Raw genomic sequence first — 8,138 nt, 5'->3', positions numbered from 1 at the left:
TGAATTTCATCAAGTTTAAAATAAAATATAGCTGCAAGCAGCAATGCGGGGCCAAGCAGTAAACTTGTCCAAGTCGCCACTGCACATGACTGCACAGCCATTCACAATTCCAATACCATCATTAAGTTTGCTGACGACACTACGTAATTGGCTGCATCACAAATGGAGATGAGTCGGCCTACAGGGCTGAGGTGGCGGCATTGTCAACCTGGTGTGTGGATAACAATCTACTCCTGAATGTCAGCAAAACAAAGGAGTTGATCGTGGATTTCCGGAGGATACAACACCAGCCACACCAGCCAATTTACATCGCTGATACACCCTTAAAAGAGATTGGTTAAAAAAGTGACTAATCTCGTTGGTTGAGGCAATATTGGTCAAATTAACTGTGACATTGGTAACTATTAAACAAACAAATTGGTTATCTAACAACTAATATCATTGGTTAAGAACAAATTGGTTGATTTAACAAAGATATTAGTTAACTTTAATAAAAGATTGGTTGAAAAATGACTAATATCATTGGTTAAGCAAATGTTAACTAAGAGATTGGTAACTGACGCAGGTCTGACGCTCAACGTCAAGTACGTAACTCTGCTTCTCAATTTTCTGACAAAGCCGCCATCTTGGTGCTGCAGGAAAGCCGTTTGAGATATTGGTGGAATTCAAACACTTTGTGAGGTAAGTTCGTTTATTTTCAATGTTTCGTTAATAATTTCAAGACAATGCCAAATATACAGTGAATAACGAAACAGTTTCTTGTTCAGGATGGTAATTTGCAATGAATTTGTCTTCAGACCATACCTCCGCTAACAGGCCACTATTATAACTACCGGTATGCTAACTTAGCCCTAGGTTGTTTTCNCAACTTTGTTGGAAAGTTTGTGTTTTGTTAGAAACAAACTCTACGAAATGTACAATATAGATTTGCTCCGAAAGAGCTATAAAACTTGTCCAGTGGTGCCAAAACACCCATGTCAGAGTCAAGACCTAGCTAAATGTCCGCTAGCAACATAGCTATCAGTGGTTTCTGGAGGAGGGCCGAAGGGAGTGCTTCCCCGCCGGCCAGAGATTGTTTGCGCCGGCCTCTTCACCTGAAAGAGCTAGCGCTGCATGATGAGGTGGTTCGCTAGCAACAATTAGCTATAGTCTAACGGTTAAATCATGTTGCCTTTGTTGAGGGATGTTTGAAATAGCCCGATGTATTCATAACTGAATATTGGTTTCTTGTTAGAAACGAACACATTTTGGATATAATTTTGTTCTGAAGTTACAACATGCCAAGTTAGTGTTGTAAGACTGTTGGCGCCAAAGTTAAGAGCTAGCTAAATGTCCGCTAGCAACATTAGAGCTAGCCAAACTGAATAATGAATCTCTTGTCCGCTAGCAACATTAGCTAGCTAAAGTCTTTTTTTTTTTGTTAGAAACGAACTCCCTTTGAGTATAATTATGCTCTGAAGATATCCAGTTAATGTACTTGAGCCAAAGTAAAACACAAATACCAGAGAGAAGAGCTAGCTAGAAGTTCGTTAGCAACATCAGCTTATATTTTAGCTGACTCAGAAGCTTGAAGTAGCCACAACTTATGCCTGATTTTTATTGTTAGAAACGAACTCATTTTGACTATACACTTGCTCTGAAGTATGTTTTAACACATGTGCCTTTCCCTGTTCGTTGTGTAAAGGAAGTGAGTAAGTAAACTGATTCTGAACTTGTTATTATGCACACAGTGTGCTGTTTTGTCCCATTCTGTTACTGCCAACTCTGTGGGCTGTTCTCTCTGTTCAGGGAGAAACCACTGTCAGCCATCAGATCGTGTTCTTTTCAATAAATAGGCATTACCTATTTGACAGATTTCTCCTGAAATAATGAGCCCAGAAACACCCAGATGTGTAGAGTGCTTAATTTTTGGCTTGATCAAAGATGCTTAATTTGTATGGTTACTGCAATAAATATTTAGATTTCTTTGCCCATCCTTTTTGGATCTACTAGTAGGCCTAGTGATTTTAGAGGTCTTAACAAGTGGGCTATGCATCAGATTTCATTTCAAGTGATGGGTAAAATATCCAGAAAGATATATAATCTGTTCTTTTTGCCCTCTAGTTTAGCACACTGAATTCTTTGAGCCATCTGGTGTCAATCCGTGTGGGAAAATGATCAATGAAAACAATTTAAGAAATGCATCTTATAGATGTTTCATATTGTAGGCCTATTCAGCCTATTGTGTCATGGTAGTGTTATCATTTTTCAAACTTTATTTTTGTGTAATAATTAGGCATATTGATACATAATCATGTTCATGTTCTGTGCTGTCTTGCTTTGCAGATGACAGAATATTGCTGAAGGATCCTACATGGAAGCTGGCTGATTACACGGAGTGATTCCTCTGGTGTGGTGTACCTCAGAGAAATAAACACTGTTGCAAGAGGTGAGTTTATAAAGTCACACAAAACCTATCCATGTATTTTTTAAAAGTCAAAGTTCTAACTTGCTCTGTATTTCATGCTGTCAATATGAGATGCATACTAATGTTGTGTGTTATTATTGCAGCTGAGAAGATGGCCAAGATATCCTTATTGCTGGATGGTAGCTCTGGTCGTAGTGGACCATATCTGCAAATGCTTCTGAACATTGACAGAATTTCTAAAGGTTAGCAACCATTCACAAATTTACACCACATGTATGTGTGTTTCAAATGTCTTAACAGTTTGAAGCACACACTGTTAATCAGAGATGCGTCCTGATCATGCCGTGTGTTATTTTGAGAGGATAGTTAAGGAATAATGGCAGCTGCCTGGTTACAGTACATTGATCCCCTTTGTAGCACCATGTCTAAAATGCTGAGAAAAATCAGTTTGTAAATGTAAGCATTTTTTATAACTCTGCACCAAATGTGTGTTTCAAATGTCTACTATCTAATAGTCTGAATAACACACTCATACATGACATGACCAATATGTTATGTGCTCGGAGCGGCAGTTTACAAACGCACCCTTAGTGCCTTCTGCTGTTAGGCCAATGGCACTGAGCCCACCGTTTCATTGAGTGGAGTATTTGGGTTACATTTTGTCAATTTGTTGTATTTTCCAGGATCGTTGAGGACTCCTCCTCTATGCGTGACATCTTAGATTAGATTTAGATTTAGATTTAATTTCAAGTGATGAGTAAAATATCCATAAAGATACATTATCTGCTCATTTTGCCCTCCAGTTTAGCACACTGAATTCTTTGAGCCATCTGTTGTCAATCCGTCTGGGAAAATGATCAATGATATAAAACAAACAAACAAAAAAAACATTTTACATGTATACAGACATGTATCTTTTAGATGTTTCATACTCTAGGCCTATTCATCATCATATTGTGTCGTGGTGGTGTTATCATTTTTCATTATTTTCTTGTAATAATTAGGCCTATAAATGCATAATCATGTTCATGTTTTGTGCTGTCATGCTTTGCAGATGACTGTCTGATTACACTGAGTGATTCCTCTGGTGTGGTGTACCTCAGAGAAAATAAACACTGTTGCAAGAGGTGAGTTTAAGTTCATGAATTCACACAAAACCAATCATTTTTATAAAAGTCAAAGTGCTAAACATGCTATGTATTTCATGCTGTCAATATGAGATGCAAATTAATGTTGTGTGTTGTGTGTTAATGTTGTGTGCAGCTCAGAAGATATCCTTATTGCTGGATGGTTGCTCTCTGGTCGTACTTGAGCCCCCCTGACCATGTCTGCAAATGCTTCTGAACATTGACAGAATTTCTAAAGGTTAGCAACCATTCACAAATGTACACCACATGTATGTGTGTTTCAAATGTCTTAACAGTTTGAACCACACACTGTTAATCAGAGATGCATCCTGTTCATCTTGTGTGTTATTTTGAGAGGATAGGTCGCCAGCGACCCTATTCACTTGCTGAAAATGCTTAAATACATCATAACAACATTGCTATGACATTACATAGAGCCATAACGCTGCACTACAGAGTTAAGGATGGCAGCTGCCTGGTTACAGTACATTGATCCCCTTTGTAGCACCATGTCTAAAAATACTGAAAAAAAACAGTTTCTAAATATACCGGTAAGCAAATTTTAATAAATCTGCACCAAATGTGTGTTTCAAATGTCTACTATCTAACAGTCTGAATAACACACTCGTACACAGTGGTGGACAAAGTAAAAGTACTTTTGTGGTGTAATTACAACAGTAGCACATGATATTACATAGCTGTTAAACCGTTTGCTCCAGTATACCTACCTATTGAGATAGACTGTGTTATTACTGAAAAACAATAAAAACCTAACAAGAACCCACCACAAACTCAATCCAACCTGTGCAGAATCAGCTCGTCGTAAGACAAGTACATTGGTCTACTTTTTACTCAGAAAGAAACTGTTTTTGTTTTTGTTTTTTTTTTAACTTTTACTTTTACTTTGTCCACCACTGCTCATACATGACATTACCAATTGTTGTGTGCTCAGAGCGGCAGTTTACAAACGCACCCTTGGTGCCTTCTGCTGTTAGGCCTATGACACTGAGCCCACCGTTTCATTGAGTGGAGTATTTGGGTTACGTTTTCTCAATTTGTTGTATTTTTCAGGATCGCTGAGGACTCCCCCTCCATGCGTGACATCTTTGAGAAATTTCCACGCTTTCTGGAGATGCCAAGTTTGGTACGTCTGCCAGACATTTTTTTTAACCTTTATTTAGAAAGAACAAGTCACGATATAGTTGTGTGCATTGTTGATTTTGGCTATACTTGGTGTTAATTAAGCTTCCTGATACTGCATGATTTATACCGTTCACTCAGTAGAGTAAAGCTTTCTATATAACCTGTTAAAACAGGGCGTTATAAATTTTGTGGTTACCAGAATGGCAATTACTGAGCATTACTAAAGGCCCTATGTTATGTCATAGTAGAGTAGTACTGGCAATTAACCTTTCAATGACTATTACAGCATGTTTCAGATGGTATGGCGTGCATTATGGGGCTAAGCACCATTGATGTATCTCTCTCTCTCTCTCTTTCTCTCTCTCTCTCAAATCTTAAAAATTCTTTCAGACTGGAACCAACTTTGCATCCCTCGGCACTGACACTGAGAAGGTTTCAAGGACCCCACTACTAGGAGGCGAGAGTTTGACACGGCAGTGTCATCACTGCCATGGATGACAATGTAACCATTCCTGTTGCTGATTGCCTGACTTGCGCAGTGACAAGCTTTTCATGCTCTACTGGGTGTGTAACTTGGCATATCCACCACAGTTTAACTCTGTTTTTGCCTCTTTTGAATATGTGTACGATATAACCATCTCAACCAAAAAGTGGGCCAAGGTACTGGAACATTTATCACTTCAAGTTGCTCTGTAGTCACTGGACATTTTTTAAAACATCTACGCAAACACCACCACTCCACACCATGTGTATTTTAATTACTTCTGATTCCACTGACATGCAGACTACATCCTATGCAGATTCAGGTAATTTACCTGGTACTGGAGAAACAGCATTGTATGCCATTCTAAGTGATACTTGCCTCCTTGTTTTGCAAAAATGTACTGTTCTTTGAATATAACTTAAAGTAAGATCATGTTGACTCTGAGGTTTTCTCCGGTTGTCAAGCACAACCTTAACGTTTTGTAAGTAAGTAATAGTCACAGGATATGCATGCATTTGTAATTTGAATTTTCGTCGAAAACGGCTCACCAAGCATAAAATGTTACCTCTGCTTTTGATTTTTCTTTTTTTTAAATGTCCCTTAATACCAGCCTGTCTTTTTGTTGTGTCCACACAACTTAACCATCATCAGTGTTGGGAAGGAACTAAGTTACTGTATCCCCATCCTTTCAGATCAGTTCTTTAAAGCCTTTTGAAATTAAATTGTTAATAAACTTTGTGAAAACAAACTCAAATCTTGGTTATTGGTTATGATTGATATAGCTTTGAAACTGTTAATTTGGAGTGAAGTAATTGCAGTGTCCATCTAACCAAGCAAATCGGTTAAAATTTTAACCAATATCTGTGTCGGACACATATTAATCGAACAAATTGGTCAGAACAACCATTGGGGGATTGGTACATTTTTGACTTATAAAGATTGGTTAAACATAACCAATCTATTGGTCAAAACAACCGATTTGGAATTGGTTAGTTTTTTAACCGATCTAGATTAGTTGAAATTTTAACTGAAGTCTAATCGGTTATTTTGACTAATATTTTTCTCGGACACATATTAATCGAACAGATCGGTTAAAAACTACTAATTTTTTGTTTATTTTAACCAATCTTTTTTAAGAGTGTACTGCAGTAGAGAGGGTTAAGAGCTATACATTCCTAGGAGTCAACATCAAGGAGGATCTCAGCTGGTCTCATCACATCAATTGCATCACTAAGACGGCTAGACAGCGACTGTTTTTTCTGAGACGGCTGCACAGATATGGAATGGAGAGTAGGATACTGGCCAACTTCTATCGCTGTACAATAGAAAGCATTTTAACTGGTAATTTCACAGCCTGGTATGGTAACACCACTGCCCAAGACAGGAGAGACCTCCAGCGAGTCATCAAATCTGCCAGGATCTTTACAATCAGCGGTGTCTGAGGAGGGCCAAACGAATTATAGCTGATCCGCACCACCCCAGCTACACACACTTCACCCTTCTACCATCTGCCCGGAGATACAGGTGCTTACGTGCTCACACCAGCCGACTCAGGGACAGCTTCTTCCCTCAGTGTATCAGACTGTTGAATTCAAAAACACCAACATAGGAAGGAATTCACTCATCACATCTCCCCTTTCTCCAACCTGCCAATTTTTTTAATTTATTTTTTTGCAGCTTTCAACTTTTTCAACTTTTTAAATATATATTTTTTCCTACTTTTTTGCCTTTTTAACATTCTTTTTAACCTTTTTTGGGACTCCCAGATTTACATCGGCACTCTTTACCACCAAATGGCTGGACCTCCAAAAGGGGATTCCAACAGGGTGCACCATCTCCCCCATCTTGTTCATTATGGGCATGAACATACTGCTAACCGCTGCGGAAGGCATAACCCGGGGCCCTAAATTGGAATATGGTGTTGTGCAGCCAGTACTGCGTGCGTTTATGGACGACATCACAGTGACCACTGTGACGCACCTCCAAGCAAGATGGGTGCTGGATACATTGGGCAGCGTTGCCTCCTGGGCAGGGATGCTGTTCAAGGCCAGGAAGTCTAGGAGCATGGTCATCAAGAAGGGTAGAGTCACCGGCAAGTTTAGTCTCCAGGTCCAGGGTGAGGTCATCCCACCAATCGAGGGTAACCCAGTAAAATGCCTGGGAAAGTGGTTTAATGCGGATGGTTTCAACGTAGCTGAGGCGGTGAAGCAGACTGAAGAGTGGCTGAAGAAGATTGACAAATCTTTACTCCCAGGCAAGTTTAAGACCTGGCTGTATCAACATGGCCTCTTGCCCAGGCTCCTTTGGCTACTCACAGTCTACGAGTTTCCCATGACCACCATTGAGCTCATTGAGAGGAGGACCAACAAGCACCTGCGGAGGTGGCTGGGCATTCCCCCAAGCTTCTCATCAGTGCGCCTTTACATCAGGTCTGGTCAACTGCAACTCCCCCTGTCGTCAGTAGTTGAGGAGTAAGCTTACAAGGTGGCGAAATGCAGAGTTGTCCTAAGTCTGAGGGACTCCAACGATGACCTCATCAGTCAAGCTGGCATGACAACCAGGTCTGGACGCAAGTGGGCTGCCAACGTAGCGGTGGATCAGGCAGTCAGCTCCTTGAAGTTGCGGGATATAGTGGGCAACCAGTGCATCCACCGACAAGGCCTTGGCTCTGCACAATTCCAAACCTGGGGAGGTGCAAGCACAAGAACCAGGAGAGGCATGGTGCAAATGGAAGTGAGGAGCAGAGAGGAAGAGAAGCGAGTAGCAAGAGCAGTGCAGCAAGGTTCCCAGGGGAGCAAGGAGAGCCATCACCTTCGTCAAGGAGGGAGCTGGACCTTCACAGACCACCAAAAGGAAAAGAACCAGCATCCTCCAGGCCGCAAGCTCCTGGGAGATGAGGGTGGATGTGGGGAGGAGGCTGCAGTTCCCTGAGGTGGTGCAAACTTCCCTCCACCCGGACATAGTGCCGTGGTCATCC

The 8,138-nt window shown here is 40.6% G+C and overlaps 1 long non-coding RNA gene across 2 annotated transcripts; it reads left to right on the top strand.

Moving 5' to 3' along the window:
- The first annotated feature begins 362 nt into the window (after positions 1 to 362).
- On the top strand, positions 363 to 5,792 carry LOC134464410 (uncharacterized). Of its 2 annotated transcripts, XR_010037884.1 has the most exons (5): positions 363 to 681; positions 2,326 to 2,428; positions 2,551 to 2,649; positions 4,606 to 4,678; positions 5,068 to 5,792. It is a non-coding gene; the product is annotated as an uncharacterized LOC134464410 (long non-coding RNA). The 2 variants fall into 2 exon arrangements; XR_010037883.1 differs by lacking the exons at positions 363 to 681; positions 2,326 to 2,428; positions 2,551 to 2,649 and adding exons at positions 3,468 to 3,534; positions 3,671 to 3,772.
- Positions 5,793 to 8,138: the final 2,346 nt, after the last annotated feature.

The sequence above is a fragment of the Engraulis encrasicolus genome, chromosome 15 (genome assembly GCF_034702125.1).
Source record: "Engraulis encrasicolus isolate BLACKSEA-1 chromosome 15, IST_EnEncr_1.0, whole genome shotgun sequence".
In the NCBI taxonomy this organism is placed as follows: Eukaryota; Metazoa; Chordata; class Actinopteri; order Clupeiformes; family Engraulidae; genus Engraulis; species Engraulis encrasicolus.
This window is presented reverse-complemented; position numbering and strand designations above follow the sequence as displayed.